Source organism: Gymnodraco acuticeps, unplaced genomic scaffold, assembly GCF_902827175.1.
Source record: "Gymnodraco acuticeps unplaced genomic scaffold, fGymAcu1.1, whole genome shotgun sequence".
NCBI lineage: Eukaryota > Metazoa > Chordata > Actinopteri > Perciformes > Bathydraconidae > Gymnodraco > Gymnodraco acuticeps.
Window position 1 is genome coordinate 4,662,199 of NW_022990501.1, and position 22,146 is coordinate 4,684,344.

A 22,146-nucleotide genomic window follows, 5' to 3' on the forward strand; every position below is an offset into this window, starting at 1 on the left:
CTCCGAGCGCCGAGCGGTGCGCCCACCCACCCATTCAGCTGTATGCCAAGGGGAGCCCCTGACAAGTTTTAAACTGGAATAAACATTTTGTGACGCCAGCGAACGGCGAATTTAGTCGGACTTTTGTTTCGAAGGGGTGTGCTTTCATGGAGGATGATAGTAGTGTTATTTTACCCCAGAAGACAACAGCAACTGACTGAACGCTTCCAGTGAGCCGTGTGTGGAACGTGTTTTCCCGGCGAGACTTTTTGTTTAGGGTCAGCCTAACGTTCGCTGTAGGTACAAACAACCACTGACGCGGTTTCTTCCGTTTAGAGAGACATTTCAAGAAAAAATATCCTTATTTTTTTTCCTGCTTGGCGTTTTGGAGTGTGCTGGCTTTAAGCTGTGATGTGGAGAGAATTGATCAGCGGTGAAGCGCCAGACAGAGACAGCGATAGCTAAGCTCATCTCACCAACCAACGATCACCACTACAACACAGGTACTTTAACTTAGCACATAAATGCTACATGCGCGTGCTGTGTGTGACGTGCTTTCTTTTACATGACTTTGCTAGATAACGTAACCTGAACGTAACTCGGACTTGTAGTGTGTGTTTAGTGGCCAGACAGTGACAAGCTAATGCTAGACGGCGCGCATGTGTGTAGTGAGTGTGTGAGAGAGAGTGGAGCTTGTGTGTGCGTGTGTGTGAGGGGGCTTTGGACACTGTCTCCCCGGCTAGTCATGGCTTGCATGGAGTTTGGTAATCCCCATGTAGAGACAGAATTGCACACAGAAGCCCATTCAAAAAAGCCCAATATAACGCATTTAGCACTCGTCGTACAGCATACACATAACTAAGGGAGGGGATTAGGGCCACATGAGAAGAAAAACAATTGGGATGTGATTTTTGTTTTTATAATAATTGAGTTCTGACTTTATTTTTAGGAAAAACAAATCAGAACTCTACGATTAAAGTCAGACAATTTTGAGAAACTAAATCGGAATTCTGGGATTAAAGTCAGAACTCAACCTTTGTTTTTACTTTTGGTCACATCCCAAACATGTATTCTCATTTGTCCCTAATCTTCTTCCGTACATAACGGAACCATCTCATGTATTTCATCATTTTAATCTTTTGTTCTTGTTTAACAAACAACTGCTGTCAAACTCGTGTGAAGTAATATAGCACGTTTAATAAAACTTGTCCACGGTCAGTGATGAAAGAAGTATTCAGATATTGTACTTGAGTAAAAGTACCAGAGTGTAGGAATACTCTATTACACTTAAAAGTCCTGCATTCAAAATGTTAGTCAAGTAAAAGTATAACCATCAGAATATAATTAAATTACCAAAAGTAAAAATACTCATTATGCAGATTGGTCCATTTCAGAATAATATATATGATATGTTTAATAATGAGTGATCATTAAAGTGTTATCGAAGCTGGTAAAGGTGCAGCTAGTTTGAATGACTGTGTATAGGCCTACTGCAGGGTAGCTTGTGGATTTACTCCAGGTGGAACTAAAGTCTGCTTTAACACTTGATTATATTTCACATCATCCAAATCTGTAAAGTAACTATTAGGGTATTTAATAAATGTACTGGTGTAAAAGTACACAAGTTATCTCTGAATTGTTGTGGGGTAGAAGTACAAAGTAACATACATTTGAAATACTCAAGTAAAGTACAAGTCTCTCAAAATTGTACTTAAGTACAGTACTTGAGTAAATGTACTTAGTTACTTTACACCACTGTCCACATTCCACTTGGTGTATCAGAGGATGTGACATTCACCAGGAGACAGTCTCCAGTCATGGAAGGATAATATTCATGTATGACCTATCCACGCCGACCACCAAGCAAATACCACTACAAATGGATTCAAATGAAACCGAGTCTGGTTTAATGGCGTTCTCCACACAAGGACAGTTCACGTGTCGTGTATGATGAAACTATTCATTTGTTGTATTACCTTTTTAAATATACCCTTACATCAGCACCAATACTGTTACGGCCCCTACACACGGCGGCGTGCGTTACCGCTTGGCGGTGGGCGTGTCTGAAGCTTGGGGATTTTTTACGAACAACGCGACCAACAACCAATCACATGAATGTCCCGCCCCGGACATACAAAGCAAAGCATTCATGCTACATCCATGCTGGCTAAATATACTGTCTATGCTTGCTAGATGTCCATTCAAACGAAGTACACTGGATATAAACTCCCCAAACAGGCGAAAACCTACCAGTGTCACCCACTGTCTCTGCCACCTCCCCCCATGCCTGGCTCCTCCGGTTTGTATCCCTGTATGTAAAGAGGGACTGGTCATATAGTACCGCCACGATCATTTTGACATATGGGAAATAACTGCGGTCTGGCTCTCCCAGCATACATGCGGTTTGATTGGCTAGCGCTTGTAATGTCAGATTTGCATACGCGGGATTTGATTGGCTGACGCCTCCGTCGAGGCGGCAAAAGTAGAACATTGCTCTACTTTTGCAGCGAGCACCACGAGAGAAGCTACGCTTTGCTCCCACAATGCAGTTCGGCGAATCGTGACGTCACCCCATTTAAAGTGAATGGGCAGAAGCGTTGAAGCGGCAACGCACGCCGCCGTGTGTAGGCTCCGTTACGGCTCCACTGTCTCTAGTAAAGACTATAGTTCTTCTATTCAGCATTCTCTTTTTGCATGATTTCATTAGAAAATGTTTAATCCTAAATTAGGAGTAAGGTTTCTCTTCAAAGCTACCCTCTCCCTCTCATGTTATTTGATTCACTGTTACAATTGTCATGTGATACTTCACTCCCTGTATTAGATGACTCTTTAATCAGATCTGCATGGAGGCCTTTAATCCGTATTTAACTATCCTAATTGACACAAAACAGGGAGAGTTCTACAGATCATGCACATATACACTGCTCACTCAGTACAGCCACAGCCCTTCCATACTATTGAGCAGCAGCTCCTGTGGAACTTTGACGTAATAAATGCCTTGCTCAAGGTTTTTTTCAGGATACGTTCCAATCATCTATGTTAGGCAGCATTTCTCGCTCAGCAGACTCATTTGTTCGAGCAACACGCGCCTCTGAAGCCTATTGAATGTGTGCCTCCACCATGATTGGGGTGGAACAGTTTACAGGTCATGGTTCGTTACGTGTTTTGCTGTCGAGGGTCACGGTTCAGTGCATGTTGTCAGTGCAGCATGCGGAAATATACCTGTGCCAGTTGGCTGTGTGTGTATTTGTGAAAACTAAACTAACATCGTATATGTATTTGTACATATGTACTCCCCTTTCAAGCAGGAACAAAGTATAAACAATTTAAAAAAAAAAAATGCAATATCTAAAACCGATCTGCAAATATACAAACAAATCCCACAAAGAAAATCTGTCAATACATTACTAGTAAAAGAAAAGCATTTGTGAATATCTTTCATTCTAACATTTACAACTTTTCATCATTGAATACAGTTTTTATTGATGAATACAATATGCATTTGTGGATCTCAATTCTACAATTGGCCATAATGGATGGCACTTGATGGCAAATGGTTGGTTGAATTATTGGAGAGAAGAACATTTCGTTTACAAATATTTGTTGTGTTTGTGGAAGATGTTTTTAATGTGCAGATGACATATTATTTACACCCAAATTGTTCTGTTCTCACAGACAAGCATCGATCCCTATAGTTTACATGACTAATGTAAGGAAAAGATGGAAGGGAGGATTAGCCATCTCTTAACAGACAGATGGGATGAGCAGTTGTGGCTGCTTACTGCTGATGCTAATCTGAGAGACTGCAGCACATCTGTATCGTGAGTTCAACTGTTGCATTCAGGCTGAGGTGTTCTACAATGGACACGTTAAACATGATGAAGAAAGAGGCAGAAAAACCATGCTAAGAGGAGTAGACTTGTGCTAACGTCACTGCCTTAAGTGCTCTGAACTTGCTCTCAGGTCACCACCACTATTGGATGGGTTGCCATGAAATTCAATGCACTCATTCTCCCCATAGTATGAATTATAAAATCCCAAAACCTTATACCTGCAACATTGATATGAAAAACTGAACATAGATGCCAGTTATCCATGCTATTTTTCATGTGTCCATGAGTTTCAATCAATAATCGGTTTTCCTCTTTCCTTTGAAACCTGGATGCTGCCGTGCATCATTGATTAAAATGTAGCAATTCCATCCAGGTAGTTGAATACCTTATTATCCTTGAGAATAGCAAAAACCTATACCTATACACTTGCAATGACATAACATCATGTTTTGAAACTTTGGAATGGCCTCAGCGCAAAGTCGCAAACCTTTAAAAATAAATTAATCTTAGGTTGTAATGTTGTCGGGTCCTGTGGGACATTGTATGAGATGCAGCCAATTATAAAAGAGGGTCAAGATTATTTATCAAAATAAACACACAATCATTAATTCTGCACTATGTATTTAAATGTAAAACTGTGTGCAGACTGACTATCCTCTTTCTCCAGTTACGCAACCAACTGCTTTCTTTTGTAATCTTGATATGACCATGAACCTTCTGGGCTCTCAAAGGTCTCCTTGTTGGTCTTTATCTTTGGGAGGCATGCACAAAGCCAGACGTGACCTCTGACCCTGGCATTAGATACTGACGCATTGTGCATGCATCCATTGTGACTGCTTTCTGTATGTTCATTAATGATGCATAATGCATACACTGCTTTCCTCAAGTCCCACACATACACAGAGCCTCAGACTCCAGCATTCCTAGTGTGAAAAAGCATCTCGCTCCAAAGTCTGTGCGCAGCCACAGGCCTCAGAGGATGCTGCGACACTCCCAAAGGAGACTCCATTGCCCGTAAACAATCCTGGCATTCACACAGGCACTGATTAGTCAGTTGCCAGGGTTTTTACTACAATGGCTCAGCGGAGGATAATGACATCCGTTCGACAAAATGGAGTTCTCATTCAGGATGTTGTTGGCCACAAAGTTGTGTGAAAGGAGGAAGCATTTCCAGAAGCCACAAAGCTGAACGTTTAGCTTACTGTCTGACAAAAAGTTATAATGTCTAACTGATTGAACAAGTAAAATGTTTCATGTTATTACAAGTAACATTTTATTTCATACTGTACCTAAATACAATAACTAGTTTACTAAAACCATTGACCAACGTGCTGCTCTACATTTCCTCTGTCAGCTGCTGAGGAGCTAGCTTTAGCATCAGTCTGTCAGCATATAAACCAATAATGTGGATTGTTAGACCTCATACATGGTTATTGTTTTAAAACAAGCCAGTCGTTACCTGTTAAAATAATCTATTGAAAATGTTTAACCAACTGAGTTAAAGATTGTTAGCTGGCTAGCTTGGTATAGCTAATAGAAAGCTCCTTGAATGTTTACTTCTTGAATTGACGGTACATCTTCCTCTGTTATTGTCTTGAGTGTTTACATCCCTTCAACATCTTTCAGAGTTTCAGCTTCAGATTTCATGTGGTGATGACATCACTCCTGGGAATTGTTCCCACACTTAAATGAGAATGGGAGTATGTGCGCTGGTGTCAGGTAGAGCCACGCCTCCTTTCTCCCTACTAGTCTCTTTTCATTCTTTCTACAAAGAGCTATTAAGTCTCTTACACACCAAACTGACACCAAAGAACACGTCCCGACAGAACGTCAGCTCACGCCTCCTGCGTCTTGGCCATGTGTCGCACTGGAACACACCGCAAAGACTTTAGCCGACGGCCAAGTTGCACGTACGAACTGCGCATGCGTGAGTGGCAATAACTCTCCTTACCAGCAGGCGGCGGTAGTGTGTATTCGTCATTCAAAAGAGGCAACAACCGGAAGACAGACTGCGTGATATCCGAGAGAAGAAGAACAGACTGCGTGATATAAACAAACAACAAATAGCGTGTGCGTTCCATTTTCACTCTACAGCGAGAAGCTCATGGGGCTTTCCCGAACCTGTGTCGAGAGCTGGAGTTAAATGAAATCTCAGATTTCCGACAGCCCTCACTTCCGTTTCACTTCTCATGCACTGATTCGCTAGCTGAACAGCCAATCAGAGTGATTTCTTTCCGAATATCTCCCGATTCAACATGTCGAATCGGTGGCGGCACGGCCGAAAAGACACAACGGTGCAGTACACACCAATCTGAGTAGGGCGACACGACGCTCATCGACAGCCCGACATCTATCGACGCCAAAAATCGGCTTGGTGTGTATGAGCTTTTAGACGTCTGCCGAATGACTAAATCATTATAAAGATTTATTTCAAACTCATGCCAAGTTTTAAATCATAGATCACCAGCAGTCTAATCTACAAATCTCTGCCAAGCAACTAGAAAACCAGGAGAGTTGACGTTCATCTGCACACCCATTCTGCACAGCGGTTGTTTTGAGTGTTCATGCTACAGCCTGATTTCCCCAGCTCCTGTGCTCCAGGGTGCTCCAGACACCAAAGACCCAGCGATGCAAAAGCTCCCCTAAAGCAGAACTGTGTTGTGGGTCAGAGTGTGCGCTCACTGAGACAGCTCATTGGCCAATCCATTTTCCAACACCCGTCCCCACTTCACTAATTAGGTTGATGGGTGTCATGTTGTCTGGGTGCATTAAGGTCAAAATCACCTCTTGTTCCACAACAGGAAGCCCGTCAATGACTTTGAGATCTTAATTTATTGTTGGTAAGAAAAGTAAAAAGGCTTTTGTCTGAATAGTTGAAATGAATTAGTACAGGGTTTCTCAGCCACCTCCTTTTGTACGTATATCTGAAAAGTCTATAATACTTTGAGTTCATTTTTCTTATAGCACATCACTTCAAAAATGATTCCTCTTAACTAGTCAGTACTGCACTTGGCAGCAGACAGAGCTATACACTTGCTGATTATGTGGCAGACAGCATTAAAGTGTCTGGTCAGTGAAGCACATTTTATCTCTCCCCCATTCTTTTTGAGTCAAACTTTATTTTACAACAAGCTAGGGGTGACATGATACCAGAGATTAAGTAGTCGATACCACTGCTAGTGAAATTCCAAAATGTTTGATTCCACCTCAACATACACTCCCTCTCTAATATCTATTTTATTTTGCTGTGAAAACATCTCCTTTAAACATATAGAAACTAGAATCATGTCTTTGCTGAAAATTAACATCACAAAAAAAACATTTAAAGACATGATGATAAAGTGATAATTTACTTTCGCAGGATTGTCATTTTTACTGGATTATAACACAATGTGAGCTAGTGACCTAAATTGCCGCACAATGTTGTATATTGGGGAGAGGGAGACGTGTGAGAGCTGCCGGGTCTCAACCACATGGATGACGGATACAAAAACAACAACCTGTTGTTACCTTGCTGTACAGAGCTGCAGACTGAGGTGTCGATTCTCCGTGTGATCGGCTAAACTTCGCAATAGAGGCTTGATTCTCGGTTTTGCCTGAAGCTTAAACCGCTTTAATTTGATCCAAACATGCTGAGCCGACGTTTGTCACTGTGCCGAGAACATCACGCTGCTTAATCTAACTTGTATTCAATTAGTAATGACTGACTCTGATACCCAACACTGTCCCCTGGGAGACAGACCTTGTATTCATTTTACAAAGGTGAATTTAATTAACAAGGTCAATCCCGAGGTTGAAGACAGTAGACTTCAGAAAAGGCATCACATGACAAGTAGAAGGCAGGGAAAAACAAAGTGTTTAAAAAGAAGAATGCGTCATACATTGATTTTTGTCTCGAGTTTGTCCTGGGAAAGCTAACAGCCGACTCGCTGACTCCAGTGTGGTGCTTTAAGGTGGACAATCAATGAGGCCGGGGTCTAATTACCAGATCTGGAGAGGTTTTTTGTTTTTTTACAATGGTTTGGGTCATTCACTTTTCAAATAAAATAAAAGCTTTGATTTGACCGTGAACAAATCCCTCAATCCAGGCGTCGTATTTTTACAGTTACATTTCCTTTGCATTTGGCAAAAGAACAACCTTGATGCGGGAGCAGTGTGAGAAAAAGTTTTTAGAGAGTACTTGTCCATGGACAAGTGAGTTTGGCAATGTACTTGTCCGAATACATTTTTCACTTGTCCAGAATGGACAAAAATTGGGGCCACTGGAATCTTCTTCTTCGTCATCGTATTTTACATTTTCCCACGGTTTTTACGACACCGCTAACGTAAGTGAGCGGTAAGATTGTACTGCATCACACATAGGGTTGGGTATCGTTTGGATTTTAACGATTCCGGTTCTGCTTTTCGATTCCGGTTATTTTCGGTTCTCGATTCCGGTTCTTTGAGAGGGTAAAAATAAGTCAAACTGGGAGACAAATATATTTATGAAAACATTAAGTCAAATCTTTATTCCTATTTACAAATCACTTCATACTGTTTAATTTCTTACGGTTATTGAATACAATTATATAAAAATAATCTCTGCATTGTTTAGTTAGTTCTAAGTGGTGCAGTTTGAGAATGTACAATTGGCCCAGTCTCCTCTGATGTTACACTGCAACCTGCCTGTGAGACAGAGTCCAACCACACATGTCCAACACATGGGCCTAATAATAATAATAATACATTAGATTTATAGCCTATAGGCCTAGCGCTTTTCTACAACTCAAAGACGCTTACACATGTCCTGCAATACACATGCTGCAGCTGCCCAGCTGCTCACTGTTTGTAAAAGTAAATAAATAGTATTTTCATTTCAATAATGTACTTTCTATACCCTGCTTCATAAACAATACTGATATCCCTGTGCTCCTCCGAGTCTGGGGGTCCGTGGATGTGAGGACAGCGCGAGGACACAGACGGGGAGGCTGCTTTACTTCATAAAGGAAATGGCGGTCAATATTAACAACACAGGAGCTAAAACGCTTAATAACCTTCATTACGAAAGTTTGATAAAGATGAGGCTGTTAAACGGGCAGCGGATCCGCTGTGTGTAGAGAGAGAGAGAGAGAGAGAGATGCTGAGCTGCACCGTGCAGCGATCAGCTGATACGGAGCATAGAGAGAGAGAGAGCTGCGGTCGGCGGGGCTCGGCCTCGCCTCCTGTCCTCACAACTTTTATTAATCCCGGTACTGGACAATTGTTATTTGTTCTTACTCGGAACCGAGTTTTGCTTCCAAACCCTGCCACTGTGCTACACTTCCCGCCCCACCCCGTCTAACTGTACAGAAAGCGGCGAGATGCATTTCCTTAGGAATCGACAAGCAGAACCGAAACTAACATTTCTAAACGAACAATGGTGGACACGTACAATTTGCGAATGAGTTGTGCCTTTTGTAAACTGAATGTATCAATCATTTGTCAATAAATCAGGGCGAAAAACATCACTTGTCCGCCGGACAAGTCAATTGAAAGATCTACTTGTCCGATATTGTAAATAACACGTCCCGGACGGTGGGACGTGTACTTTTTCGCACACTGCGGGAGGTGTTGGTCGGCTCCCAGCACTCTGCTCTGTTTTATATTTGAGCAATGTAGAGATGTAGGATCCAGCCTTTAAAGAGTTTGACCCTTAAGTAACAATATGTCAGCCTCTGTCACTTTGGATTTAACCTTTTTAAGAAAAAACTAAATCTGTCCTTTTGTGAGCTGGCAATAGGTCACATGTTCTGTGGTTTATGTGTTTCTCTGCTTATTGTTTAGCTGTCTGCCCTATAGCTTTACTATCTGGTTCACTCTCACTTCCCTCCTGCAGTCATCTCCAGTCGCAGTAGGCAGCTGCTATGAGTGAAACGCTCTGAAAACATGCTTCTCTCTCCCTGCTTAGCATCACACTGCAGACACAGTCAGAGACCAGCTGGTGAACATATGGAGCACTCAGCAACTGTGTTCAAACATGTCCACATATTAAAGTGAGTACAGTGCCCGGTCCAGATGAACCGCTGCCCCCTGCTTCTTGGGTTGGGAAGTGAGTCCATGCAGCAAGAGGCGCATTCACACCGCAGTACTTTTCCCACAAAGGTTCATGAGAACTTAGTTCATGAGAACTCTTTAGTTCGCATGAACTAAGTACAGATCGCGTTCACACCGGAATAAGTCCCTGGGGGTGGATTAGGCAAATGAAGTCGCTGACGTCACTTCTTCTTCTGCTTTGGGTTTACTGGCAGGCCGCAAACCACTTCACGGCGTATACTGCCGCCCAAAGTCCCCGGCCGGAAGTCCCCGGAGTTGGGGACTGGCTTCAGTAGAAGCTGCTGGGACTCCCAGCAGCTTCTACTGAAGCCTTCCGAGTAAATCGCCAGAACGCCAACACCTCCTCATCTCCACCGCTCCCATGTTTTATTTTGTGTTGCCATAAGTTAGTCTCTCTGCGTTTCTGCGCTGGGCTAATGCTAATGCTAATAATGCTAATGCGAGGATAATAAAATGGAGCCTTCACAAAACTTTTTGGGAGTTTTACGAGCCGTGGTTTGCAATCCGCCCAGCCAATCAGAAATAGGAACCTTTTTCTCCCACGAACGAGGGGAAAAGTGGGTGAAAAGGTTCTCATGAACTAATTTTAGTTCTGGCTCTTTTTGGTGTGAACGCAACATTTCAGAACTATATCGGAACTAAAGTGGGAAAAGTACTGCGGTGTGAACGCGCCTAAGGCTACCATCGGCACATCATGAGTGGAAAAGCTCCCATCAAGTTTTATGGTCTAGAAAAAAAGTAAAAGCCTTATTCTGAATTCTGAAGAAATATGCAAGGGGTTTCACCATCCAGGGGTCAAGGGCCATAGTCAACCAGAAGTACATTGTGTACATTTCATAGTGTAATGCAACAACCTGATACACTCTGAGTGCAATTTAAAATGCTACATCTATGAATGACTTTGTGCTCTTCTGAACCATTATGTTCTCCAGTATACAATTTATTTTATTGGCAGAAAATCCCACCCACACTACAACATCACTTCAAGATGGTCGGCTTCCAACCATAAATCACAGATTTAATTTACAGACATTAGAGTCAAGAGAGAATCAACTCATTGGAGTTTTTCTAATTGTGAAAATGAATATTGAAACCCTTTTCAAATATGCAGAATAGATATCAAAATTCGATGTATTGACTCTTGGCTTTCTGGCACAAATTTCACTGCACAAAACTACAGAAAACCAAAACTGTACAATAAAACACGTGTATGGTTTTATCAAGATTCAAACAATTCACAAAATAAGAACTATTTATAAAAGACTTAACCCAAATACATTTTCATACTCACAATTACAATAAGCCAGTTCAAACCTTGCTTCACGAGCAACCTAACGCTACCAGACACATTGGATTTGGTTCCTACTTGAAACCGAGATACTTGTTGTTCAGGTCATAGTAAATAGTACAAATGAACTAATGATAATGGACTAAAGCAAGCACCTGGCACAAACTACATTTTATTTCTGTGGTGTGAAAGCCTGGTCAGAATGCACTGACATCCTTGCCTCATTAATCAGAGCCGGGGTGAGGTAATGAAGACGAGGCATGCAGGGAAGCATCGGATCAGTGAGCCATGGATTTGTCTTTCTGTTGTTGCAAACGCTGTCAGAGATAATTGACAGGAGGGATACCACATCTGGAAAGAGGATTTGCTTCCTCGGAATCTACCAGCACTGTTTTTTTTCAGGAGATTAAGGTTGAACGATTCTGTTAAATCTGTTGATTTTGTTGAGTGAGGGACAATCTGAGAGACACACTCTGAGGGACACACTGAGGGACACACTGAGGGACACTGAGGGACTATCTGAGAGACACACTCTGAGGGACACTCTGAAGGACACTCTGAGGAACACACTGAGGGACACACCGAGGGACACTCTGAGGAACACACCGAGGGACAATCTGAGAGACACACTCTGAGGGACACTCTGAGGGACTATCTGAGAGACACACTCTGAGGGACACTCTGAGGGACTATCTGAGAGACACACTCTGAGGGACACTCTGAAGGACACTCTGAGGAACACACTGAGGGACACACCGAGGGACACTCTGAGGAACACACCGAGGGACAATCTGAGAGACACACTCTGAGGGACACTCTGAGAGACACACAGAGAGACACTCTGAGGGACACTCTGAGGGACACTCTGAGGGACACTCTGAGGTGTGAAAATGTATCGCTCCTATAAGGTGGCACCTTGTATGGTAGCCTCTGCCAGCATATGAATGTAGGTGTGCATTCCTGACTTGTGTGTAAAAGCGCTTTGAGTGGTCCGGAGACTATTAAAGTATCATATTAATGCAGTCCATTTACCTTTCACCATATTAGTTTTTGTCACAGTGAGTCAACATGTCGTACGGGGGGCATTTATGTCCCTCCTCTCTCTAAACAACAACACATCCACTCAGGCAGAATTATTGCATGATAGTGCCTTGCACAGATCTACTGCAGAGACCATGTATAATGAGAGCAAATATGAAGCCCGAGCCTCAATTAAGTTAGCACTCCTCTCTCACTGTCTTATCTGCCTTGTTTCTGGAGTGCCAAGTGATTGGAATATACAGCTGCTGCCAAGTCAACATTGCAATTAAAATAAGCAAAGCTCTCAAGTGGATGAGAGAGGATCAGTCTGTCTGTCTGAATATTTCCAGTTGTTTGTTGACTTTGCTTTGCTGCTGTAGATTTCGTTCATGTATTCGATGGAATGGTAGGCTATATGTACAATTCATAGAGCAGCTTTTTATTAAACGTGTTTCTTACTGTTTTTACACAGTTTTATTATAGAGTGGTGCAGTGACTACATATTTTGTAGGCTCTGTCTACTAAAAGCAATGGGATTGTTCCTAATATAGCGGAAAATATATGATCTTTCTTATGATACTTATACATTTTGTGTAGCAGAATAATCTCCACTTATCAAAACCAATTTATGATTTGAAAGCCTTAATGCAATTGCGGAGAGTAAAAGCTTACATTATGCTATAAATGAACTACATCACAGTTGCACTTCACGTCTCAACTGCTAAGTTAAAGGCTGCTAATGTTCAGCGTCATGATGTTGATTCTTATGGAGCTATTTCAGGGTCATAAGTTTTGATCATTCAAAAAAATACAATTTATTTTGAAAGTTCAAGTTTTTATCCTGAACTTTGAAAAATACAATGATGTATTCAAAATCAAAATAAGTATTTGAAATCATTTTTCAGGTTGAATATTATTTTGATTCAGTCCAGCAATTTTTTTTAATAAAATATTTATTTTCAGATTTCACTTTTATACATATTTTGATATTTGAATCCTTATTTTTTTCAGTTGCAGATTTTTCGTTTTCAGTTTCAAATCTTGTTTTTTCAGGTTTCACATTGCTTTTCACTTACAGACCTTTTTTTTCGCTTTCAGATCTTTTTTTCTCTCGCTTTCAGACTTTTTAGACCCTCCAGAAAAACGCGGGCAAAAATCCTTGATTATGTGATCAAACATGCAGGGTTTCATGTGATTTTATGCGGTGAAATTGCGGGAAGTTACGAAATATGCGGAAAAAATAAATATTATTATTAATTATAATTATAATAATAATAATTATAATTATAATTATTATTATTATATATTATTAATATATTATATTATTATTATAATATTATCTTGTTTATTTATTCTCTCTCACACACAACCTGCCACTAACGTTAAACCCCTTTACTATTCAATTAAACACATTCAATGTTTATTTATTGTAAAAGCAATTGGGCTATTTTAATCACACTCACGCACACACACACACACACACACACACACACACACACACACACACACACACACACACACACACACACACACACACACACACACACACACACACACACACACACACACACACACACACACACACACACACACACACACACACTTCTCCGCCTCATTCTGTTTTCATTTACTTGTTCGTTATCTGACCAGCTTCAATCTTGTAGGCTTCTCACCTCGTTTCTTGTAGCCCTCGAAAGGGTTTTGGAGGTTGATGCCTCGGTGAACGTGAGTTGTTTGGCTTTCTTGTCCGCAGCAGCAGAAAGCATGTTCGAATGTTTTAATGAATCAAAGTGGGTCGTCACCGTCGATGTTCTCTTATGCTCCAACACACAGTTGCACGGGGTGCAGAATAGTTTCCCCCCACTTTCGTGCAAGACATCGGGGTACTGCTTTGCCCGGTCTTTAGCAGAAATGTTCGTCGGTAAATGAGATGGATTAGATTTTTTCATCTTGGTGTTTTTTCTCTCGCGTGTGAGCTCCACACGTTCACTCTACGGTGTTGTTTACCTTCTGTGATGCGCGAACTGATGACGTCGCGTCATCATCATCATCATCACTTCACAAGACGAGTTAACTCTTTTTTTTCTCAACTTTGTGTGGAAAAATGCGGGGATTATGCGGCCTTTTGATAAATATGCGGCCTTTTAAAAATCGCCATTTTGCTGATTATGCGGTAAATTCTGCGATCGCAGAATCGCGTTTTTCTGGAGGGTCTAACTTTTGGCCCTGATGTTGCTTGGGGGGCGGGGCTTAACAAAGAGTAGTTTGGCATCCTGAGTGGCAGGCTTCCCTCTGTCATGTTGCCTTCATGGATGTTAGGTAGAGCGAGAAATATAACTCAATACTTTCTATACACAATACTCCCGTGATTGGTGGGAAATAAAACTGATACGAGCGTCAAAGTTCCGTTAAGCGAGCTGTTGAGCATCGTAGTTGGCAAATATCAAGGTATAAGAGCAATAAAACATGCATACAAAAAGTATTAAAGATTAAAAAAAGAAATTATATATATATTTTTTAAAGTTACACATTTTACATAATACACACCATGTAACAGTTCTGCGGATTTAGCAGCCAGGTATATATTGCACAGTTTTCAACGGCATATATATATTGCACATATTGCAAATATTGCACATACACTGAACAAAAATATAAATGCAACACTTTTGTTTTTGCTCCCATTTTTCATGAGATGAACTCAAAGATCTAAAACATTTTAAATAACCATTTCTCTCAAATATTGTTCACAAATCAGAAAAGATCGGTGATAGTGAGCACTTCTCCTTTGCCGAGATAATCCATCCCACCTCACAGGTGTGGCATATCAAGATGCTGATTAGACAGCATGATTATTGCACAGGTGTGCCTTAGGCTGGCCACAATAAAAGGCCACTCTGAAATGTTCAGTTTTATCACACAGCACAAGGCCACAGATGTCGCAAGTTTTGAGGGAGCGTGCAATTGGCATGCTGACAGCAGGAATGTCCACCAGAGCTGTTGCCCGTGAATTGAATGTTCATTTCTCTACCATAAGCCGTCTCCAAAGGCGTTTCAGAGAATTTGGCAGTACATCCAACCGGCCTCACAACCGCAGACCACGTGTAACCACACCAGCCCAGTACCTCCACATCCAGCATGTTCACCTCTAAGATCGTCTGAGACCAGCCACTCGGACAGCTGCTGCAACAATCGGTTTGCATAACCAAATAATTTCTGCACAAACTGTCAGAAACCGTCTCAGGGAAGCTCATCTGCATGCTCGTCGTCCTCATCGGGGTCTCGACCTGACTCCGGTTCGTCGTCGTAACCGACTTGAGTGGACAAATGCTCACATTCGATGGCGTCTGACACGTTGGAGAGGTGTTCTCTTCACGGATGAATCCCGGTTTTCACTGTTCAGGGCAGATGGCAGACAGCGTGTGTGGCGTCGTGTGGGTGAGCGGTTTTCTGATGTCAATGTTGTAGGGGTGTAACGGTTCACAAACATTTCGGTTCGGTACGTACCTCGGTTTTTTGGTCTCGGTTCGGTACGTTTTCGGTACAGCAGAATTTTTTTTCACAAAACAAAACATATATATATATTTTTTTATTATTATTATTAAACTGTGAATAATGTATTCACTCAATTAAATACAAAATGAAAACATCCCAGTTCTTGCATGGCCAGCATACTCACCGGACATGTCACCCATTGAGCATGTTTGGGATGCTCTGGATCGGCATATACGACAGCGTGTTCCAGTTCCTGCCAATATCCAGCAACTTCGCACAGCCATTGAAGAGGAGTGGACCAACATTCCACAGGCCACAATCAACAACCTGATCTACATGAACAATATGGGCAGTTTATACATTAAATAAATCAAGAGTAGGTGGCGATATATGCTCCAAGTGGAAGCGATCCGCCATTAAAGCAAAGAAGAAGAAGAACTCCGCACAGTTGATCTCTTATCCTGGAACCTATCCTGCTCCGGAGCAGGCTAGCCGTTCCGCATAAGTTATCTAGCCCGCTAAAAAGTGAACCAGCGTCGTAGGACCGGAAATCCAGGAAGTTAGCTCGCTAAGCGAAAATCCTGCTTCGTAGTATAGGCCTCTGGTATAACTGGATTTCGACCTGTGGCCCTTTGCTGCATGTCATCCCATCTCTCTTCTCCTTTTCCTTTCTGCTTATACCTGTACTTATTCGGCAAATTACCCCAAAAAACGCATCAATATATATTTATATTATATTTGCCTGATTAGATTACATATAAATAGAGTTGCTGAGGTTTCTGCTTCTCCAGTTTGCTTATCGCTACATTTAGCAATTAAGATATCCATCTTGACAGCTATTGCATTATCTTTTCTGTCAATTCACAAAGTGTGGTCGCCCCATAATGAGCCGCTGTGAGTTGTTACCCGATCAGATTGTATCCTGCAAATGATCAGGACAAGATTGACTAACCAGAGATTACAAATCAGCTTCATGAACATGGTCATTCGTTTTTTCTTCTTCAGAGAAGCACTTTGTAGAAGGCCAGGTGACTCATATTTTAATTAAAACTTAATATGGTCTTTTTTTCAGGCTCCCACTGCTAACCTTGTGGGTTTGTTGAGGGACAAATTATGTTTACTGCGCACAAATGATATTTGAATGAACTCATCCCCCGCTGTGATTCACACTTAAGTGTACGTGTGTGTCTCAATGTTATCTAACTGTCACTATGAGATCAGCTTCATTGGGGGTAAAACTCATGATGTCATATAACATGACTGAAGCTCATCAGCCAGGTAGCAAAAATAGCTTTTTATCTGTAGAATCAAGCACACATTATTTACAGAGAGGGAGTTTCTCTCCCACACACAAATATGGCTGCCTTTTAAAACCCAGCACGACCTTTCCCCATTGGTGTTTTGATCATCTAAACCAGGGGTGCCCAATACGTTGATCGCGATCGACCGGTCGATCGCAAAGGTAGTGTAGGTAGATCGCATGGCATTGAAAAAATAAATAAAATGTATATATATATATTTTTATAAAGTTAGCCTATCATCTATCCTTACCATACTATGGCATTTGCCACTTGATTGACGTACAGGTAAGCCAGTCTGAGTTGTATTGTGCCATACGGGTTCATGCAGATATGAGGGGGCCTCACCTCCTCATCTGAAGCGCAAATGCGGCGCACTATTATGCGCTTATGCGGCGCAATTATTGTAAGCGCAATTATTGTTATCCGCCGTTTAGTCCACACCCCCAAGGACCAAACCTGTAACCTTTTTAAGGTGTGAAAAGTGACCTTTTAGAGCTGTGTCTCTCTTATCAGCAGACAACCTTGCCACTTGCTGTACTGCTTATAGAAAATAAAGACTATGCAGCATGGATAAGACACCATCATTTATTAATTTGATTATCTACTACACCACTGATATCATTCTTGCATTTGAAATGTTTATTACATTGCATTTAGCTGATGCTTTTATCCAAAGCGACTTACAATAAGTGCGTTTGACCAACAAGATACAAACTTGAAGTAAACAGAATCATATAAGTACACCAGGTTTCATAGAGCTAAAACATTTCAAGTACAATGACAAGCAAGTCATAATGTCAAACTGGCTGCTTAGGTGAGTACTAGTACAGTACAGATTATTTTAGTTCATCGAAATGTTGCACCTTAATGTTTATTTTTATTATATTTTGTATTTATTTGAGTGAATACATTATTCACAGTTTAATAATAATTAAAAAACCCCAACAAATATTTTATGTTTTGTGATAATTTTTTTCTGCTGTACCGAAAACGTACCGAACCGTGACCTAAAAACCGAGGTACGTACTGAACCGAAATGTTTGTGAACCGTTACACCCCTAATGACGACCCTAATAACTGTAGCAAACCCATATTTTTTCACACACTCAAATGTAGCTTTTACATTGTTGCAGGCAGGGTGAAGGTTGTTACAAATGTTGAAGAGGCTTAGATCATGAAAATGTTACGCTTTTCTGCTAAGATGTCAAATTAAATCCAAAATATGGTTACAAAATAATGTATCAAACAAAATGTGGAGGATGGATTTTATCTACACTACAATCCAAAAAAGTGTTTCTCGTGTGTGTGTGTTTTCTATAAAGCCAATGTCTTTTTAATTAAATTGTTAGAGCACCGGAAATTGTGTACAAGAGCACTCCATAAATCTGACCTCGTAACGTTTACCAGATTGATGTATTAACTTTACATTCTGGAGTACATGCCTCTGGACCCCCACTTTAGTTATTTTGAGGATGTAGGACTCGTTTCTGCACCACTCTATGCCACCTCAAGAACGTTTGACCTTTAATCAAAGAACTGAATATGTTCATTATATGTGCTGATGGTTCAGGAGAGTTTCATGGTGCTCCATCTGTGAATTGTCAATGGGAGATAGGATTTTAACTCCCGGAACCAACATAACATTTCATGGTATTACTTAAACAATCCATCTTTCTAACAGGAAATATAAATTGTGTGCTATTTCATTGTGTAATTAATAAGAACTAATCACTCTAGGCAATGCAAATTAAGGAGAGAATTAAACCAATGAGAAAGAAGCCTCAAGCATAGTTGTGACACTGTCAGAGACTAAATGAAGTGCATTCTCAGAGCTCTGCCACATATATGCTGCTCAGGTTGCCGTGCTTTCAGGTGGTAAATTAATGTTGTAGTGGAGAAGCTCTGTGGGGATTTAATGCCCTCTTGGTATTTGAGGCAGAAATGGCTTAAAAAATTGCTGTTCATATCAGAAACCAGGGGATGGCCACATACTGCCGACATTTAGCTAGGCAGTAAGAAACACTGCAGAAGAATGCTGCCATGGCACGTTGAATGGTGTTGCTGGGCGCTGCACAAATGGACCCTAAAGTCCCCAGTAAATGTCCTTGCCCTAATTTGCATCTCAATTAATTGTTTAAGGAGAGGCACTACACTGGAAGAGCTGTGGTCTTCGGAGGGTTAGGTGGGAAAATGTGTACTCCAGAGCTCCTGCCTAGTATTTGGAGCTACCACGCACATTTCAACCTAGCCCTCAGGAAGCGAGCGGATTGTTGAAGCTTATTTTTGCAGTGGCAATATGGTGATGCTACAATTCTGTACTTTATATATAACGTATATCATCTTCACAGTTTGAACACTTGAAAAGCCCTCATTTAAATGATTATGTTATCAAAGTTGTGTAATGGGCTAAAAGATCCAGAGTAATTATCCTTCTCCATTCATTTGACTGAGCCGAGACAGGCAGTTACAAAGCGGATTGGAGGCGGAGCTTAAGTAAATGAAATTGTGCATCCTTCCATTGGACTGAGATCCATGGTCTTGGGGTGCGTTTCACTTCTCTTATTTTTCATTTCCTCGGTCTCGGTATCACCGGAAGTTGATTTGTCTGCGCCATCTTGAGTAGCGTCCCAGTGGCCTTATTTGTGCCGGAGGACCGAGGATCGAGGAGCGATAATCGAGGAACTACCAGACCATCCTCGGGTGAAATCCTCATACACTCGCCCCGCCCCCTTACTGTGTATGGCTCACTGATTGGACGATGCAGCGCATGCACTGATCTGGCTGCTGCCAGACGATCAGCTGTGCGGTGTCATCACAAACGGACGTCGCTTCACATGACGCTCCGGAGGAAACAACGTCATTGCTCTTAAAACTCATGTCCCTGCTTCTCGTGGTTTCCTTGCGTCCCTCCATGCTTCCCTGGTGGGAGGGACTAGTCACAGGGAAATGACGCAAGTGAGGGATGCAAAGAATCCATTTAACCGAAGTGAAATGCACCCTTGGTATTTTTGTACTTGAGTCCATTTGGCTTCATGCACAACTTCATAGGAATGAACCGGGCCCCGCTCCCAACACTATCCAGTTCTCTTTTTACTTTGCCATGACATTGAACAGATATTCATGGTCCCCAGAGGATGCCTACCTGACCGGTGGGACAGGCTTCGGCAGGATCCCCCACGGAAGAGGACCAGGAGTTGGCAGGACCCCCGGCGAGACAGGTGACGGCGGGACCTCCAACGGAACAAGACACGGGATTGGCAGGACCCCCGGCAGAAGAGTCGTCGGCGGGACCCCCAACGGGACAGGACACAGGGTTGGCAGGACCCCCGGCAGGAGAGTAGTCGAGAGGTGAGACTCGAGAGGTGACTCGAGAGGGAACTGGAGGGGTGACTCGAGAGGGGACTCGAGAGGGAACTGGAGGGGTGACTTGAGAGGGGACTTGAGAGGGAACTGGAGAGGAGACTGGAGAGGAGACTTGAGAGATGACTCGAGAGGGAGCTGGAGATGTGGCTTGAGAGGGGACTTGAGAAGGAACTTGAGAGGAGACTTGAGACGGTCGGTTCGCCAACAGAACACGGGGGGCTGGAGTCGGCCGGAATGCCGACAGGACACGGGGAGCTGGCGTCGGCCGGAACGCCGACAGGACACGGGGAGCTGGCGTCAGCCGGAACGCCGACAGGACACGGGGAGCTGGCGTCGGCCGGAGACGAGGGGCCGGAGTCGAAACCATGGCTGCTGGGGCCAGGACTGAGGCTGGAACCATGGCTGCTGGGGCTGGAACCATGGCTGCTGGGGCTGAAACCATGGCTGCTGGGGCCTGTACTGGGGCCGGAACCATGGCTGCTGGGGCCTGTACTGGAGCCGGAACCATGGCTGCTGGGGCTGGAACCATGGCTGCTGGGGCCGAAGCAAGGGTTGACTCCAGATGGAACACACCGATGCGTGTGGTGTCATAATGGGAATTGGGAGGCAGGGAGCCAGCATGGCTGGGGCTAGCAGGCAGGGGATAACACACCGAGAGGAAATCCAAAATCCAGCCAGGTAAGAATTTCACTAAGCCTGGCTTCTCCGTAGCCATCTGGTGCGCCTCTGCCAGAGCTGCCTCTCGCTGCTGAACCCCGGACGCTCCCCTCCATCGATCAGAGCAGTTAGCCAAAAAAAAAGAAAAATCCAATAATTCCTGCTCAAAAGGATCTGCTGGGCCCATATTTGGTTAGTTCCTTCTGTCAAGGATAAGCGAAGCAGGCAGGACCCAACCGCAGATTTCTCAGAAAAAACACCTTTATTTCAAGGCTTAAATGAAACAAACATGGACAAAACAGAACTCTCACCCCGTGAACGACGTCCAACTACAACAAGGAAGTAACAAAGACTAACAGAAAACACAGAACCTAAATGCACACATGACTAATCAAACAAACAAGAGACAGGTGAGGAGGGAGGAGAAAATACAGGGGCACCAGGTGAACACAATCGGGTAATCAGGGAGGGAAAACAGACAGAAACCAACAGGCAAAACAGGAGGTGAACACTTTTCAAAATAAAACAGGAAACCAAATACAGAAAAAGACAAGACAAAACACAACACAGACAGATCGTGACACATAGCCTGTTTGGCTCTGGATCTGTATTTTGCTCTAAATGGTATCCGTAGAGCAGGAGTGGGGAACCTCCGGCCTCCGGGCCGTATACGGCCCGCGAGACAATTTGGTACGGCCCTCGAGGTAATTTATAAACACACGCAAAAAAGAAAAAAATGTAAGAAATCTAGACCGCAAAAAAATTAAACAAGCGAGTGCCTGTTTTTCCTGGCCAAGGTCAGGGTCCTTGAACACAACACGAGCCTAACGTGTCATCACGTGGTATATGTCTCGACTGACAGCGGTGCAGTTCTGACGGAGAGCACCAGAACGCCACTCCACTTGCAGTACCGATAAGGAGCCGTACACAAGCTGCAGTTTCTGCGTGGCTGTGTCTTTAGTTGTAAGCCCAGTGGCGATCTGTTCATCTGTCATACTGATCATACAGTCAATAACTTTGTTGTTATTAGCATCTGGTTAGCTAGCTATGCTAACGAATATAAGAAGCTTTTTCTACAACCAGTGAGGTAAAGGAGGCACATCTTTATATGATCATTATAGTTATCAAAAAATAAGAG

At 42.6% G+C, this 22,146-nt stretch overlaps 1 protein-coding gene across 1 annotated transcript in view; it reads left to right on the plus strand.

Annotated features, from left to right (window-relative positions):
* arhgap32b (Rho GTPase activating protein 32b) overlaps positions 1 to 22,146 on the plus strand; it is a 100,575-nt gene continuing 78,429 nt past the window's right edge. Inside the window, 1 exon segment of the mRNA XM_034226604.1 lies at positions 1 to 482. The gene's annotated coding sequence lies outside the window, so the exon portion shown is untranslated.